Genomic DNA, 16,426 nt, shown 5'->3' with positions numbered 1-16,426 from the left:
AGTGGCTGTCCAAAATGACAACATGATAGACTAGCAAAGAACAGGATCCAAGTCTTTTATGTACAGTCAGTGTTTCTTATACTAAGCATGTTATGTCTTCCCCAACTCCCCCACATTGCCTACTATTCAGTTACCTTCTGGCTTACTGCACCATTGTACTACCACTGCATTTTACAGCATAGAGAAAATCTTGATATAAGCTCATACATCCTTTCCCAGCAAAATAAAAACAAAAGGCTCATCTACTCACCTCCTGTACACTCAGAAACAGGTAACACCGTATCATGTAAAAGAGATTAATTGCCCCTAGAGTTGCCTGTATCTCTCCACTGACTGTAAAGGCAGCTTAAAATAAGTATATCACACTTCAAATTCCTTACATACATTTCACTTACATATGCAATGACAAGTGGGCAGTCATGTGTCAGACCAAAAGGATCCAAGATCAGATTTACTGTCACACCCATCAATTAATCTACTCAAAGCAATTTGTCAGAGAGCAAACACTGTAAAAATGCATTTCAGATCATCATTCCAACATCCATGTGTTTTAGTTTAGCTTAAACATTCAAAAAAATTTAAAAAAGGATTGAAAAAGACACACATGCTGCCAGTATTAATCTAGTCATGACTTTACAATTAACATGTAACAGCTCTGTATCAACAGCAAGAAGTAGAATATTTCACCACATTTTGGTGTCACCACTGAAGTTTGGATGTCTTGTTCTAAATATACTTGGGAAATTCCATTGCTTTAGAGAGGTTTCTCCCACTAAGCAGGTTAAAATGCATGAAAATCACTAACACAAATGAAGGAAATGACAACTTGTTCAACTTCTGAAACTATCCCCTTGTTGCATGATACAAACCCTCACTTCCCTAGATCTGGAGGATGACTGACAGAAATAACCATGGGACTTGAGCTACATAAAATTGCAATAAACTCCACCTGAGCAAGTGAGAACTAATCTGACAGTAATTACTCTGAGTTGGTCCACAGGCTTATTCTTAACTCAGTCACACTGTAACACACTTCAAGTGTGTAAGGTACTTGAAAGCAAGTATCTTGCACATGTGGACAAAAGGCAAACAACATTCTAGATAAATGATTCCTATGAAGATATAAATACATATACACAATGGAAACAACCCATTTCTTTATCATATCTAAAGTAGTGTCCCATCCACTACTTGCATGGATAAAAAAATGATCAAGAAATCCTACTGACATTGCTCTCAGCTACAGAAATAACAAAAAATCCCACATTCAGAATGTGATTTAATCCACAGCACACTAATTTCACAGTATTTCTGCTTGGGTTAGAACAAATGAGGCAATTACTTCAAAAGTTTTACCCTTTAAAAACCAAACCAAAACTGAAATACAATTTAGGATGATAGTCTTAACTACTTATCTACATACGAGTTCCTTGATTACCAAATTTAAGAAACCACTGCTGTATCTCAAATATTCTGCTAAATACTCAGCTGAAGGATGTAATTCCCATAGGACCCTTCCAAATCCAAAATAGGACAGATTTCAAGACACCAGAAAACATCCAGTTGGCTTTACTTTTTGGGGTTTAGTTTTCACTGTTTTGAACAAAGAGACACGAGGTTTTTATGTCTCCACAGTGCAGCTGTGACTATTCAGATTAGTATGGTTTTTGCAAATCGTTTTAACATAGCAATTATCCAGCTTTATTAATGATACCTTTCCTAAAATTTGAGAGGGAAAAAAAAACCAAACCAAAAAAACACCTTGGCTTTAAGAAGTAATAAAACTTCACACTTGACCTTTAAATGGAAATCATAACATAGGAAGTGCTTTGCAAACATTTAACCAAACTGAACTCTTACATTGCTATAAGAAATCCCCATCAACTTGCATCCAGTATCATATCTTAAATGTTGTTTGACCCTTTCCTGATGCAGCTAAACTTCGGAACCAAAAGGTCACTGTGTATTCAGCTCTCTCTAATTAGGTTGAGTACTTTTTGAGAATAGTAATTAAATATGTCAAGATATAGCTCTCCAAAAAAAATATATATATATAGAACTAAAAAATGCCCAACAGTAAATAAAAACCTTCTATCTAGGCACATGAACATATATATATATATACACACACACATATATATAAAACATGTTCTAATACATAGCACGTTCTAATTTGCTTTATGGTGAATATTTCTGTTCTCAGCTGTCTGGAGAATAGCCTAATGTGACCTCTAGGTACCCTCCAAAACCATGCTGTTAACCTCCTCACCAAAAAGCCCAATAGTATCTGGCACCTCATACTGTGCTATTAGCTTGCAAGAGGAAAGGAAACAATCAAGAGAAAATGAGAATATAAATAACCTTCTTTTAAAAACATTATAAAAAGCAGTTGTTACTAAAAAACTTTAGATTCAATATTGTAATACTGAAGTGGCTAATAAGAAAACCAGATTTCTTTTTTACAGCTATCTCTCTATTCTATAAAAATATATCCTAAATGCCACTATAAAAAACACACAATGAAAATGTAATTAGGCTATTCTTGGGAAGAGGCAAATCCCAATGCTGTCTTACCCCACAATACTGCTTTTGTCAAGAAAGGTTTCCCATTAAACTTGTTCACAAGTCAATTTACCAACTTGCCTTCCTAACTTATGACCCTTACACATCAAGAACATATTGTAGATGATAACCAGTGATAATGAAATGTCATTCAAAAACCTGACAATTATAAAAACAAAACAGCAGGCTGATAACACATTACTTTCCTCTAAAAGTGGTGTTCCACAGGTGTGAAGACTTTCAGCTATTAACATATTTGTGAAGTTTTGTAGCTGTAAAATCAGGAACTAATTCAACATTAAAGAGTTTTTGTTATTAATGTGTCTATACACTAAAAAAACCAAAACAAAAAAATTCCAACCAAAGAAAAACTATTACTTGACTAGATCACCTCTTCTCTCCCTCAGTACCTGACTATTACTGTGCAATTTTTATGCTAATTACACCCAGGACAAACAACAGCTCATTAAATTTATCTAGGAAAGTTCAAGACAAAGGGCAAATGTATCTGTTCTGCAAGAACCCTCAGCATCCAAGTATGTTTTGCTGCAATAATGGCATGACAGGCAAATAGAAAAAATTTGAAAATAGTGTTTCTCATAAGCAGATATCAGTTGATTGCCAAACTGTTAACAGAATAGTTCAAAATTAAATTATCAAGTTACTCTAATTGCTCACTTTTCACCTAATTTCTTTGCAGACTTGAAACCTGGACCTGAAGAGACATGGCACAGAAGTGGCGCAAATTTCCACAGTTCCAAAGTAATCTTGTCAGAATATCCTTTTCCTGTAATAAATTACATAACTTGTAGCATATCCAGTGAAACAAAAACACCAATTCACTTGCACTGAAATAAAGCTTTGTAGCTTGATAGCTACAAAATATTTCACAGAACATTTCAGGCAAAAACACTAATATGTACATATTAAGAGTTGGTCAAGTATGTGAAATAACATAATTTGTCCATACGCATCAGCTTTGACACAGAACTGCAAAACAAAACATTCAAGTTTTCTGCCAGCATACATTCTGCTCTACCATTTGAATCAATTATTTGTGGGGTATAAACCACCAAAAACACTAGTTACAGCTGAATTGTACTGCATTTCTGTATGCAATGTTTTTACATACCCATGCTAGCTTTTCATGTCATTTTCAAATCCTCTGCTCCAAAGAAAATAACATGTATTTGCTTACTTTCAGGGGAGAGAGGTGGTTTGTTTCCTGCTTCTGCTCTTGTTATCTCATAGCAACAAAAAACAGAAACAGGAGGCACACTCCTGCTCCAGTCTATGTTAAACTGTAACTTAGCAGCTACAGAGGGCAGCCAGGGAGCCCCTGAAGATCAGGAGTACATGACTGACCAGCACTATCTCCCAAAAAGCCTCTGGAAATGAGCTGGTCCTCAGCACTACAGGATCCATGTTAATGTGCAGAGACACTGTCTGGCTTCATTTTGTTTTTCAACAGTGGGACTGTAAGAGAATAAAGTATGCAAAGTGGAAGTGTACAGAGGAGAGAGACTGTTCCCTCATCCCTCACACAGGTCTCCAAGTAAAATGCAAAAGACTCTTTCAGCATGGATGCCAATTGTTGAGGCAGAACTGATGCCAAGTCTCTACAAAGCTCAAATGAAGCTATAATATTTGAATTCCACTAACTATTCAAATGTGGTACATGTTTATAGACAAGTTACACAAGAAATGTAACAGCACAACCTGTAGAAGACAGCTACCAGTTGTTTGAGAACTTGGACAGGACAGTGTTTCAATAAAAAAAAATCTCATCAGCACTTCGCAATTAACAAAACAGACTATTATATTTCCTTTGGCTGTACCTAATGTGATCATTCAAAAAAATTCAGACTGTAATTAGTAACAGCAGGCTAAAAAGTAGTTGCTAATAAAAACTCTTCTCCTACTGACGCAGTGTACGAAGTGTAAGGAACACAAATAGGACATTTGCCGTTTTGTCTGACAAGATTCATGCGAGTAAGCACAAAGTTTTCTAAAGCTATTGTACAGACAGTCAGTCATGCGCCTACAATTCAGACTAATTTATTTGCTGTCTTTAAGAAGGAGGGAAGGTTTTGTTGGCAGTTAGGCATCCCCTCCTTCTTTTCCTGCAAACTCTTTGCAGAACTGTCGGGTCGCCGCGCAGAGGGGGCACTCGGGCGGCAGCAGTGACAGCCCGGCGGGACGGGCTCCGGGACCGCGGGAGGGCTCGGGGCGCTCTGCCGGGGCAGCAGGAGGGGCACGGCGGGCTCTCCGCGGCTCCGCACACCCACAGCGCCCTCACAGCCCCGCTCCCGGCGCTGCCCTCGGCGGTGCGCGGACATCCCGCGGGGAGACCCGGGGGGCAGGGGCGGGTCGGCGGCTGGAGCGGCGCCCCGTGGGGTTACCCATTAACTGCCCGGCTGCCGGGGCAGCCGCTTCCCGGGGGGGTGGAGCTGCGGGGAGGGGAGAAGAGGCACCTGAGCCCGCAGGGACAATTTGAAAAATCAAGCGGCAAAAGACGGGACGGCGCGGAGCGCCCCCGACACCCCCCCGAGCGGAGAGCCGCCGCCCCCTCCGCGCCGAGCGCCGGGAGTCGCGGGCAGCGCCGAGCCCGAGGGGCGCGCACAGGGGCGGCCGGGGGCTCCCGTCTGCCCTCCCCTCCCCCCTCGCCCTCCCTCCCGCCGTCCATCTGCCGTCCCCGCTCCTCCCGCCGCATCCCAGCGGGGTCCCGGGCCGGGCGCTCGGCAGCGAGGGGGATGGGAGAGCCGGGCGGGCTGCGGTGGGCGCTGCCCCGCTCGGACCTACTCACCTCTGTCTCCCGGGACTCCGGCTACTCCACCGAGGCAGCGGCTGTCCCGGTCACCGGGGAGACGACGCCGGGCTGGGCCGCGGGGCGCTGCGGCCACTGGCTGCCCGGCGCTGTCAGTCACCGCGCTCGCCCGGCGGGGTGGCGGTCGGGTTCCCGGACAGAGAAAGGGGAGAGACAATACCCCGCGCCGGAGGACTACAACTTCCGGCGTGCCCTGCGAGCGGCCCGCTCGCTCCGGCCGTGGGGAGCTGGCCGCGCGGAGCATGACGGGGCGCGTAGTTCGCTGGTCTCCCCGAGCCGCCTCGCCTCGCCCTGGGCTCCGGCGGGGCGGGCAGTGCGCAGGCGCGGGCTGGCGGCGGCCGTTCGAACGGGGCCGGGAGCGGGAGCCGCGCTCGGCGAGCACAGCGCCGGCCGGAGCGGGAGGAGACGCCGACAGCCCGCGGCTCGGAGCCAGCGGGGGCAGGGAGGTGCTCGGAGCTGCCTCAGACAGGTGTGCCGCGCCTTTGAAGCCCGGGAATAAAGTGAGACAGACCGCGCGAGGTAAAGGTACGAGAGGGAGGGAGCAGCGTGGCACTGCCTTTTATCCGGGGAGGCTGAGGAGGCCGGTGAGGCACTTGGTAATAATTAGGCAGCTAAAGAGCAAAGTGTGTGCAAAGGGGCCGCCCGGATGGAGCAGGGCGCAGGCAGCAAGTGCTCAAAATACACCGGGGGCAGCTCTTCACTTCAAAAGGGCAACACTGGTAGCCCTTATTTCACATAGGAGAAATAGGAAGAGGGGGTAGAAAAGTTAACACCAGTTAAGAAATTCGTAAGGAATATAAGAGTCAGAAAAAGGGAAAAATTAACCAAGGCTCTTTGGCTTTCCTACAGAACCTGAAAGGATTTTGTGATCTTAGCAGAAGAATGTCATCTTTAATAGTTAATATGTACTTGTAGATACAAAATCCTTTGTATGTGGGGTATTTAGTTTTATTTCTCTATGCACAGGAAACCTGACCCAGAACCTACCAGGCACAAGTTGAAGGAGAATTCTTACCTTTTTCTGGGGTTTTGTTGGGTTTTTCCCCCAGTCTCCAGAGCAGGATATCTATCCCACAACTCACTGTTGCTGTTACGTCTGTAAGATAATGTCTAAATTGTAGTACTGTGGCTTAATGGTTTCACTTCAGTAATTTGTCCAATTCTTATCCAGTCTAGGAAATCATTTCTTAATAATTCCTTCCTGACCTGAAATGCTTACAGGATGCCAGAGTCTTCAGGAAAAACAAAAACATAGAGCAAAGGAAAAAGCTCTTTGGAAAAACAGAGGATCCTGCTCCTCTACACTGGCCTTCACCTTCTCATTCTGCTGGGTTTGTTTTTTTTTTTTTTTTTTTTTTTTTTTTTTTTTTTTTTTTGTCAATCTGTCCCAAGGAGATTCCTACCAATCTGAGACATTTCAGATTGACCTAGGTCCCAGTTTTGTTATCTCTCTTACCCAGTTTTATGGGAAAAGCTTCTGAAAAGAAAAAATAACCAAATAAAATAAGCATTATGTCTTTTTCTTATCCTCACAGAAGACATCATGGCAGATCAGTGTAACAGACTTCCAAACTTTCTCAGATGTATTGTGTCTCATAAAACTAATTATTGAGTCCTTAGGGAGGCTAAAAATTCAAAACATAAGGAAGAAAATTGAGTGGTTGATTTTAAACCTCACAGTTGATTCTTTCAGGTGAGGTAGAGTAATTTTAAGAAGTAGTCCAGCGATTTAAGTTTGCCCAAAGAAGCTATAATTCTTTATCCTTTTGACTGGGAAGATGTCACAAGCAAAGAATTGCATTTCACAAATCAAAGGTGTTGGTTTGGGTTGCCATCCCTTAATAGCCCAGTTATTTCCAGCTTCCACATGAAGTTGTCAAGACTATATAAAGATATAGTTTAAAGTGCCACTACTTCTGCTGCTGTGTTACCCCAAAACATCTAGGACTGATTTGCACAACCTCCTTGCCTACAGAATGGAAAATTGATCAATGTATTTCAGCCTGACCTTGTAAACAGCTGTAACTGAAGAAAATCTCTTGGAAAGTGACAAGTAAAGTGGAATTGTAAGTATCCCACAGAAGAAACTGCAGGTCTCCCACTGTGTCTTTATGGAGTTAATACAAGAATTATGCTTTTTGGGTTTTTGGGGGTTTTTTTTGGTTTTTTGTTTTGTTTTTGGTTTTTTTTTTAAGATGAGGAATGCTAAACAGTGCCATCTAACTATGAACTAATTACTATAAACTAATTACAAGGTGCTAAACACAAACTAATTACTCGGTGGCAGTGTCAGATTACCCCTTCCAAATATACTGAACCTGATGTATTTGTGATAGCCAACAGAATTGCTTGCACTCTTGTAATAGCACTGGAGCTAATAATTAGTATAATTAATAATTAATAATATATTTATATTATATATATAGTATATTAATATAATTAATAATAATAATTAGTATATTATATTAAGTCTGGCTTCACAAAAGGCTGTTTTGTACTACAGCAGAATTTCCTATTTAAGTAATACTCAGGAAGGAAGAAGTGAAAACTGAAGACTGACATGCCAACAGGTGTGCTCACACACTCTACTTGCAGTCACCTTACAGTCAGAAAAATCCAACTCATCCAGAATGAATTCAGTGCTTTGCTTCAGTGCTTTCGGAAATGGTGATTAAGACCTCACGTTACAATCTGGAACAAGGTAATTTATAGCCCCTCAAAAATCCACACAAGGTCTCAGCTGTAACTTACTGTTTTCACCACTGTTGGAGACAATAAAGGAAGAAAGAGTATGAAAAAAAGTGATAAGGATTTGTGGCTTTGGGGCTGGAAAAGCTTTGGCTTATAAGGCTAAGTAGCTTAATGTTGGGCATACAGACATCTCAATCACACCAAGGGTGGCTGTCACAAAACAGCTTGTTAGGCTTCATCTGGAGAGATTTACAAAGCATCCTGTAATGGAGTGTGATTGCTGCTGTCACAAACACCAGATGAGAAGTCAGAAAATAAACATAGTCCAGCATCTGACACAAAGTCCATGGTTTTAATTTCCATTGTTTAATTACCTTCGTTAAAGGAACTGAAGTGTTGGTTGTTCTAAAAAAAATTTTAGACATACAGAAAAATCATCACATAAATATCATTTTTATCATCATTTAATGTTTTCAACCTGTTTAATAAAATTGTACATGATTATCAGTATCCAATGCTTGTTCAGTTTACAAACATGATTCCAACTTTGCTAGCTTGCTTTTGTTCTGAGCAGCAAGGAAGACTACCTATCATATACATTGTAGTTAGCTTGTGTGGGCCAGTTAATATGTAGTTGGGAGCAAAATCATTGTTATAGAATTTAGTTTTTTAATTCCAAAAGCTCATCTGTCTTCTGTTAACCAGCCAGTTCAAAAGGTCAGCAAAGATAATTTTGTTTTGTACACTGGGGACTGTATGAACACACAGCCACCATGATTTACCCTGGTGTACTAGTTCATCTAATATTTAGAAATACCTTTCCCTTTACTTTGAACATAGTTTTCTATCTGGTGTAAGACACTCTTGGCAGAAGAATTTTTGTATAAATGCATTTTGGTTTGGATGATGGTGTTTCCCATCCATGCATGCTGATGTACAAAAACCTGTACAAGGAGCTGTGAAGTAGTAGAAATAAAGGGGGATGGATACTGATCCTGTTAAATCTTGATTGGCCAATAGAGGACATATCCTGCCGAATCCTATTTAGGGTTAAAAGGCATCTACTTAGCTTTGTAATTGTGCCTTTACCTACTTCATTTAATTAAACATTAAATTTATTTAATTAAACATTAAAATATAGTTAAATAGACTTGGTGTGGAAAGGTTCTTTTGTGCTCTTAAATATGTAGGTGGCGCCACTTGCAAAATTGAATGTTCAAATGGTAAACTGTCTAGATCAATGTTTTGTGTGTGAAAACAGGCACAGCCAGGGCGGTCCTGACTGTGCCTCTGGAAAGCACCACAAGATAAAGACAATTATTTAATATCCTAAGAAATTTAATTCCCCTACAATAGCATGTGCTGTATTTATTTTCCCAAAATCACTAACAGAGTTCAAATGAAACATTTTGCTGTAGTCAAAAACTGAAAACACAAAGTAGTACTCACTGATGTCAATTTTTCTTTCCTTAAATATTGCCACATGTTGTTAAAGGTGATGTCAAGTTAAACCTTCAGTGCTGATGAACAACCCTAATATATAGAACTAAAACTTCTGCTATAACATCTACTTCAAGGACACAGAAGCATATTTAATATACTTCTGTCAAAAACTGGAAACCCAAGAATTGAGTTTGGCCTTACTTGTTATCAGTGAAAGCACAGAAAGTTCTACCCCACTATTTCTTGTGGGAGAGTTTAGACCCAAAATTCCTCCGTTCCTGATAAATACCTTGCTGAGCCTAAATAAGTGTAAATTTTTTATTTCATATTGTGTCATGGACCTCTTCTAGTATTGTTAAAACATACTAAAATGAAAAAAAAATTCTAGTGTATTTCTTTCCTTTTTTCTCTAAAGAGGTTGTTGGTTTTGTTTGTTTATTTGATCTTTAAGCCTTGAAGCTTTAGTTTTCTAATTCAAAATTGCCTGACTAATTAACCTGCTGTAGCTCTATAGCTCCACTGAAGCTGTATCTCTTGTCCCATTGGGCTCATTTAAGCAGAGTGCCTTCAGTTCGATTTGGTTTAAAAATGTGTATCATCCAGCAGCTGAATTTACATGTTCTGAAGAAGTACTATATATTTTGGGGATTGTAAGGAAAAGAGATATCTCAGGGAATTAGTTATTACCTGTGGCTCCAAGTACCATGCCAAAAAAGTCATTATTTCTTATTCTGCAATACTCACAGAGTGAGCAAGCTCTATCCTTGCATCTAAACAGCAATCTATATCAGGATCATGCATGATATCCTCCACTGTTCTGCTCCCGTCTCCCTCATTTTTCCTCTCTGAAGCCATTTCCAGTGTGACTCGCAGCTTCATGCACCATACAATAGTGACACATCAGGACTCTGCTGGCTGAGTTATCATTAAGCACATCTCCTAAATGATGAGGTATACAAATGCCAGGCTTAAAATGCCTCTCATATCCCTAAACCTCAGGAAAAAAACCAAAAACGGTGCTGACAGTTCTCCGTATTCACATAGATCATGTGAAAAGAAACTAAGTGAAAATAAGAGCCTGAGGCACTGAAGAGGTGACACAAGTAATAGACAGAGAAATCGACTTCGCATATTCCTGTTTAACATAATTCCCCTGATAAAAGACCCTAGCTCCAGGACAAACATTAAAGTAGTGAGGAGGGGTCCTCTACTTCCAGCAGTTAACCCCAGAATCAGAACACATTTCACCTTGCTCCAATCAGTATGTGGCAAAGTCAGGTCTGAGCATTTTTCCATTTCCATTTCCAAGTCTCATCCAAGCTTTTTATCTGCAAACTTTGGAGAGGACAGAAAGTTATTTTGGACCAAGTTCAGTCTGTCTTTATGATACCTGCCAGAGACACTGTTCTGCTTGTGGTTATCTCTTCTCCTGAAGTTCAGCTGACAAGGCATGGCATGACTGCAGTGACATTTAGGTCCACCTTGACAAAGGTGGTTTTGCACCACCCATTCCTAATAACACAGAATAACAGGAATCTGCCCTGGCTCTCAAATCTGCTTTAGCTCAGACTGACATTATCTTCCACCACCTCATCACTAGATTCTGAACGGCTTTTAAATTAAATTAGAAGTTACTTGTGCATTCCAGATAAAAGCCATCATGATTATTAGTATAACTTCAGCAATTAAAACTCATATAAAATTCACCAAGATATATAAAAGAGGATAATTTTTTTGTGCTCCACCAAAACTTTGATTTCATCTAAGACTAGGCTTACAGTTATTCTAAATGACCTTCTAAATGTTATTCTAAATGAGTTCATTTGTCAAGAGTCATTTTTGCCTTGACAGCATGTGTGAAATTCTTCTCAGTACCTTATCCATGGCTTCTTAAGTTCCTCTCAGAACTAGGTTAAGGTCTTGCCTCCTACTAAAATTTCAGTCCCATGGTAAAAGTTGAATGTTAATGGATTATTTATTCCAACCTGTGGCAGCCTACTTCCTCTATCACCTTTTTAAGGATACAACAGCTGTGGTCACTTGCATGAGCTGGGTGATCCAGGCAGTTCCTGCTGAAGTCCTGGTGATTATGGCTGGTCTTCCATAAGCATTCTCACAGTCTTTCCTTGATAACTGGCATCCTCCAAGTTATTGCCTAGCATAACATTCTCATTTCATTTGAAATAGAAAACTGGGCTATGCTTTTTTTCATAAGATGTATTTTTCTTAATAGTGGACTTAAACCACATACATTACACATCAAAAGTAAGTCCTTTTCATTTGGACTGGGGAAGGCAAAATGACAAGATTTGTCCACCTGAGAGATTCAGAGGCACAGCTGTGGCTGATCCCTGGTGTCTCAGCACAGGGCTATCAGCTGAACATGCTGATACCCTTCTGCAAGCAAACCATGATGCCTGTTGGATTTTGCATGGAGTTTATTGCATGAATGAGATAATCTTACAGAAGGAAAGTCTGCTAAGAATAAAGTTCTTCAATGTACAAATATGCCTTTTTAACCAGCTTCCTAAAGCAAGGCCATGGGTTACTGTCATGAAAATGCACGAACCAAATCACAAGAACTCCTTGGCAGCAAAGAGACACAAAACAAGGGCATCATTTCTGTTTTAATCTGTATTATGCCATTTTAACTCTGGTGGTGAAATTCAGTCTCATTTTAACTGATTGTTAACAAACATGAACTAGCTCTAAATAGGCTTAACTCCCTGAATAGATGAGTTATAGATTTAAACTCTATGTGGACAGTTAGTTTTGTTAAAGAATTAACATTGGTATATTTAATCTTCATTTAATAAAATTCTAAATTAAGTTAAATGAAAAGGAAAAATATAAAGCCTTATTCATGTAAGTTTAAAGAAAGCATAGGCATTATAGTTAACATAAGTTCACATGGGCAAGGTTTAATGCATTCATAAAAGAGATTGCATTTGATCTGATTATATTGAATTAAAGATAAATTATAGTTAAACCTCTAGGGAGAAGAATGAGGATCATGGAGAGTCTTTAAAGTAGTTTTAATTAATTTTCTAAATATGTTTACTTTGCAGTTCATAGAAAATTGATATTCCTATAGCTTCCCTCAGTGAAACAAGCCTTCCTCAAGCTGTGATAAGTGCTTCTCAACATTTCAGTCTGTTGGAAAATTTATACCTTTAATGGTATGCACCAATTCATTTTTTTTCTTGTGATGCATAGCAATTCAGAACTTACCCCTAAGGTAACAACATACCGTCAAGAATTTTAGTTTGCTTCGAGCTCAGTTGGGATAGATTCCCTGGGAGGCTTCCATGGAAGATGAAGGAACTTGTGAGTGCTGTCAGTTTTTCAAGGACACTCTCCTGTAAGCACCAAACCAGCTCATGCTCGTTAAGGGTAAGGAAAGTAAGTGGAGTAAGAGACTCCCTTGGCTTAAATGTGAGCTTTTGAGTCTGCTCAAAACCAAGAGAAGCACACCAGAGATGGAAAACCCATAGAGAACTACAAGGGCATTTCCAGGGCAAGCAGATGCAGTTAAAAAAGCAAAAGCTCAGCTCAAATTGAAATTGGCCAGGGAGGTCAAAAACACAAGGCTCAAAACACAAGGGTTCTTTGGGTACATAAACAACAAACAGAAGGAAATACTGGCTCACTGTTAAGCTGAAAAAGCAGAGAGTCCCAACACATTCACGTCTTTCTTCACCTTAGGACACAGGTCCTGGCATCAAAAATCCAGGTTTATACAAACACCAACAGACAGTGTCAGTGAAAGAAGAGCTTTTCTGTGAACTATCACAGGAGCCTACAAATTGATGGGTCCTGATGTTACACATCCAAGGGTTTTTAGGAGACCTGGCTGATTTTCCAAGGATGAGCATTCCAAGGATGCTCTCCATAATCTTTGAGAAGTTGTGGGTATCAGGGGATATCCCAGAAGATTGGAAGAAGGCTAACATCCCCCAACTACAAGAAGGGCTTAAAGGAGGATCCAGGAAAGTACAAGCCTGTCAGTTTTACTCCATTCCCTGGGAAAGTTGGGGAACAAACTCTCCTGGGGGCTATCACAAGTCAAATGAAGCACATGGTTGAGAAAAGCCAGCAGGGATTCACCAAAGGCAAGTCATGCTTGACAAACCTGATCACCTTCTGACAAGACAATGACCTGCTCAGCTGATGTGGGGTGAGCAATGGACATTGTCTCCAGGGCTTTAGATATGTTCTCCCAGAGACTCCTTTTAAAGTAATGGATGCATTGGGATCTAGAGAAATGGTCCATGCAGTGCAGACTTGGCCAGGGGATAGTGGTAAATAACTCCTTTTCAAACTGGCAGCCTGTGACAAGTGGGGGTCCCCCAGGGATCAGTATTAGGCCCGTGTCTGGTTAATATCTTCATAAGTGATCTGGAGGATGGGATCAAGTGTATCCTGATGAAGTTTGCTGAAAATACCAAGCTGAGGGGGAAAGTGGACACTTTGAGAGGGAGAGCCACCCTGCAGGAAGACCTGGATAGGCTGGAAGAGTGGCCCACCAAGAACTTTATGAAGTTCCACAAGGACAAGAATTTGCACCTGGGAAAATACAATCCAGGAGTGCAGCACAGGTGAGGATCTGTCTGGCTGGGGACCAGCTCTGTGGCAAGGGACCTGAGGGTCTTGGTAGACAGCAAGCTCAGTATGAGTGACCAGGTTGCTGCTGCTGCAGCAAAGAAAGCCAAGAAAGACTGGACCAGGGTTCCTTCATCCTGGTACTATGTGATACTAGGATCAAACTGAGATCTTACAGCCTAATTACAGGTAGTAATTAGTCAGCCCTACATAACTGGATGTCATTCACTGTGGATGGCTGGTCTGCTTTTTACAGAACATACCTGAAATTATTCATTCTTATTAGAAATGTGGTTCAATAAACACCTTAAAATAAGCTGTAACAGAATGAAAAATTTCCAGGCAGAAAAAAATATGCATGGGAAGAAAAATTCACACCCAAAATGGCAAAGAATTTCAAATGTTTCTGTTAAAACACTAAAAAAGATCAACACAAAAGTTTAATGATGTAGTCTCAAGCTTGCAGACACAGGAAGCATGCTACCATAAAATCAGAGGAAATAGATTAGCAATCTAGAGACCAGATGGTTAGTATTTACTTGCTGACATAACACCACCAAATGTTCCTAAATTTCTTTTTTAAATTTGTCTTTCACATTACATTATCAGCATAGGAACTATCTTGCAAACATATACATAAAGATTTCAATATATTTATTCATTTGGGTAGTCCCATTGACTTTAGAACAGGAGACTGTTCACAGAACCAGGCTGTCAGCTTAAGGTAAGTCTACAGAGTTGTAAACTATTTGCCTACACTGAATTGGGCAGGTTAAGTCTGGGAACAAAAAATAAAATCCTGTATACATAGTTTTGTTCTGGTTTTGTTCTTTGTGAGAGCAGTTTATGGAGAATATGATAAAATATATTCTCTGTCCATAAATATATCTCCTGGTCTGGTGGATAACAGTTAAACTTGGCAAGGCCTGAAATAAACTGAAATCTCAAAATTCTCCAATTTAAAGTCAAGGAGTAAAAAGAAAAAAGCATTGTAGGGACTCTCTGTTCAATATATACAGAATTTCAGTAGCGTTAGCTTTTCATACTCAAAGTTTTCTCCTTCAACTTTATATTTTTTGTTCATTTTCACTTTCTAAAGTGTTATGTTCTCTCATCTCTGTTATTATTGAGTTTTTTGGAGGCATTTATTTACACTGCCCCTTTGTCCAACATATTTTTTCCCATCTTTCATCAAAATCTGCGTCTCAATTGTTTGCATTTTTCTCGATGTCTTATTTTCTCATCTGCCTCCTCAGGTTCCTTTCCCTTTATTGTCACATCACTTACAAAGTCACCTGCCTCTAGGCAGTGTATTTCCTCCCCTATTTATTTTTTCCATTTGCACCATCTGCGTGTGTATATGTAATACAAGCACTTCATTTGGTGAAAGTGATATCAAACTGAGTTGACCCCGTTACTGCCCTGAAAATAAGAAATTTGTTTTCCTATGCTTCAGTTTCTTTGTTGATCACACTTTTAGATGCCACGAGGGAGTTCCTTTAATTCATGGTTAAAATTATAAGCTTGGGTAACCCCTCATGTGCTCCCCTTGAATGCTTATTATACTCAACTCCGTACTCATACGGACACAGAAGCAGTGTCTGTCTCTGTTCTGCCAAACCAGGAATTCTACCAAGAATTTTAATTCTAGGCAGGTCTTTCAAGTTATAATTTGTCTGAATATCACAAACATGCAAATATCAGTACCTGCAGCTAACTGTCCCATACAGATGAAAAGGCTGTGACTACCTTAAACAAAAAGAGAAATCCCCACAAAAAACACTTACTAGTTTTTCAAGTAAACGTTCAGTCTTTACAGGAACAAAAGAAACGATGAGTAGGTGGGGAATTTTCAGCTTGTCAAAAAGCATTAAAAAAGTTCTGTCATACATGAAACTTATATTTGTCTACAGCTTTGCTGTTTTCACTCTCTAGGCAAAAACAGGGCTAGAACACAGATAATCTGCATGGATGGAAATAAAGCCTTTTGTTAAAGAGAAGATGATTTAAAACTGAACTTCCAAATGTAGCTACTAAAAGCAACGTTTTATATAGAAAAAATCTCACAACCACCGAGAACACCATTTCCTTTAAAGCAGTTATGTTAGACAATGTTCAGAGTCTCATCTGGAATGCTGTGTATCATTCTGGTCACTCACCCTTAAAATGGATGAACTCAAAAGAGCAAAATTAGCAAAACCTCCTATTCATCAAAGTCATCAAAATCCTGCCTTATAAAAGAGTATTATACATCAGAAGAAGGGTTGCATGAGGCATGACCTCTGTCTTTCAAGAGTAAAT

This window comes from Sylvia atricapilla, chromosome 4 (genome assembly GCF_009819655.1).
Source record: "Sylvia atricapilla isolate bSylAtr1 chromosome 4, bSylAtr1.pri, whole genome shotgun sequence".
Classification (NCBI taxonomy): domain Eukaryota; kingdom Metazoa; phylum Chordata; class Aves; order Passeriformes; family Sylviidae; genus Sylvia; species Sylvia atricapilla.
This window is presented reverse-complemented; position numbering follows the sequence as displayed.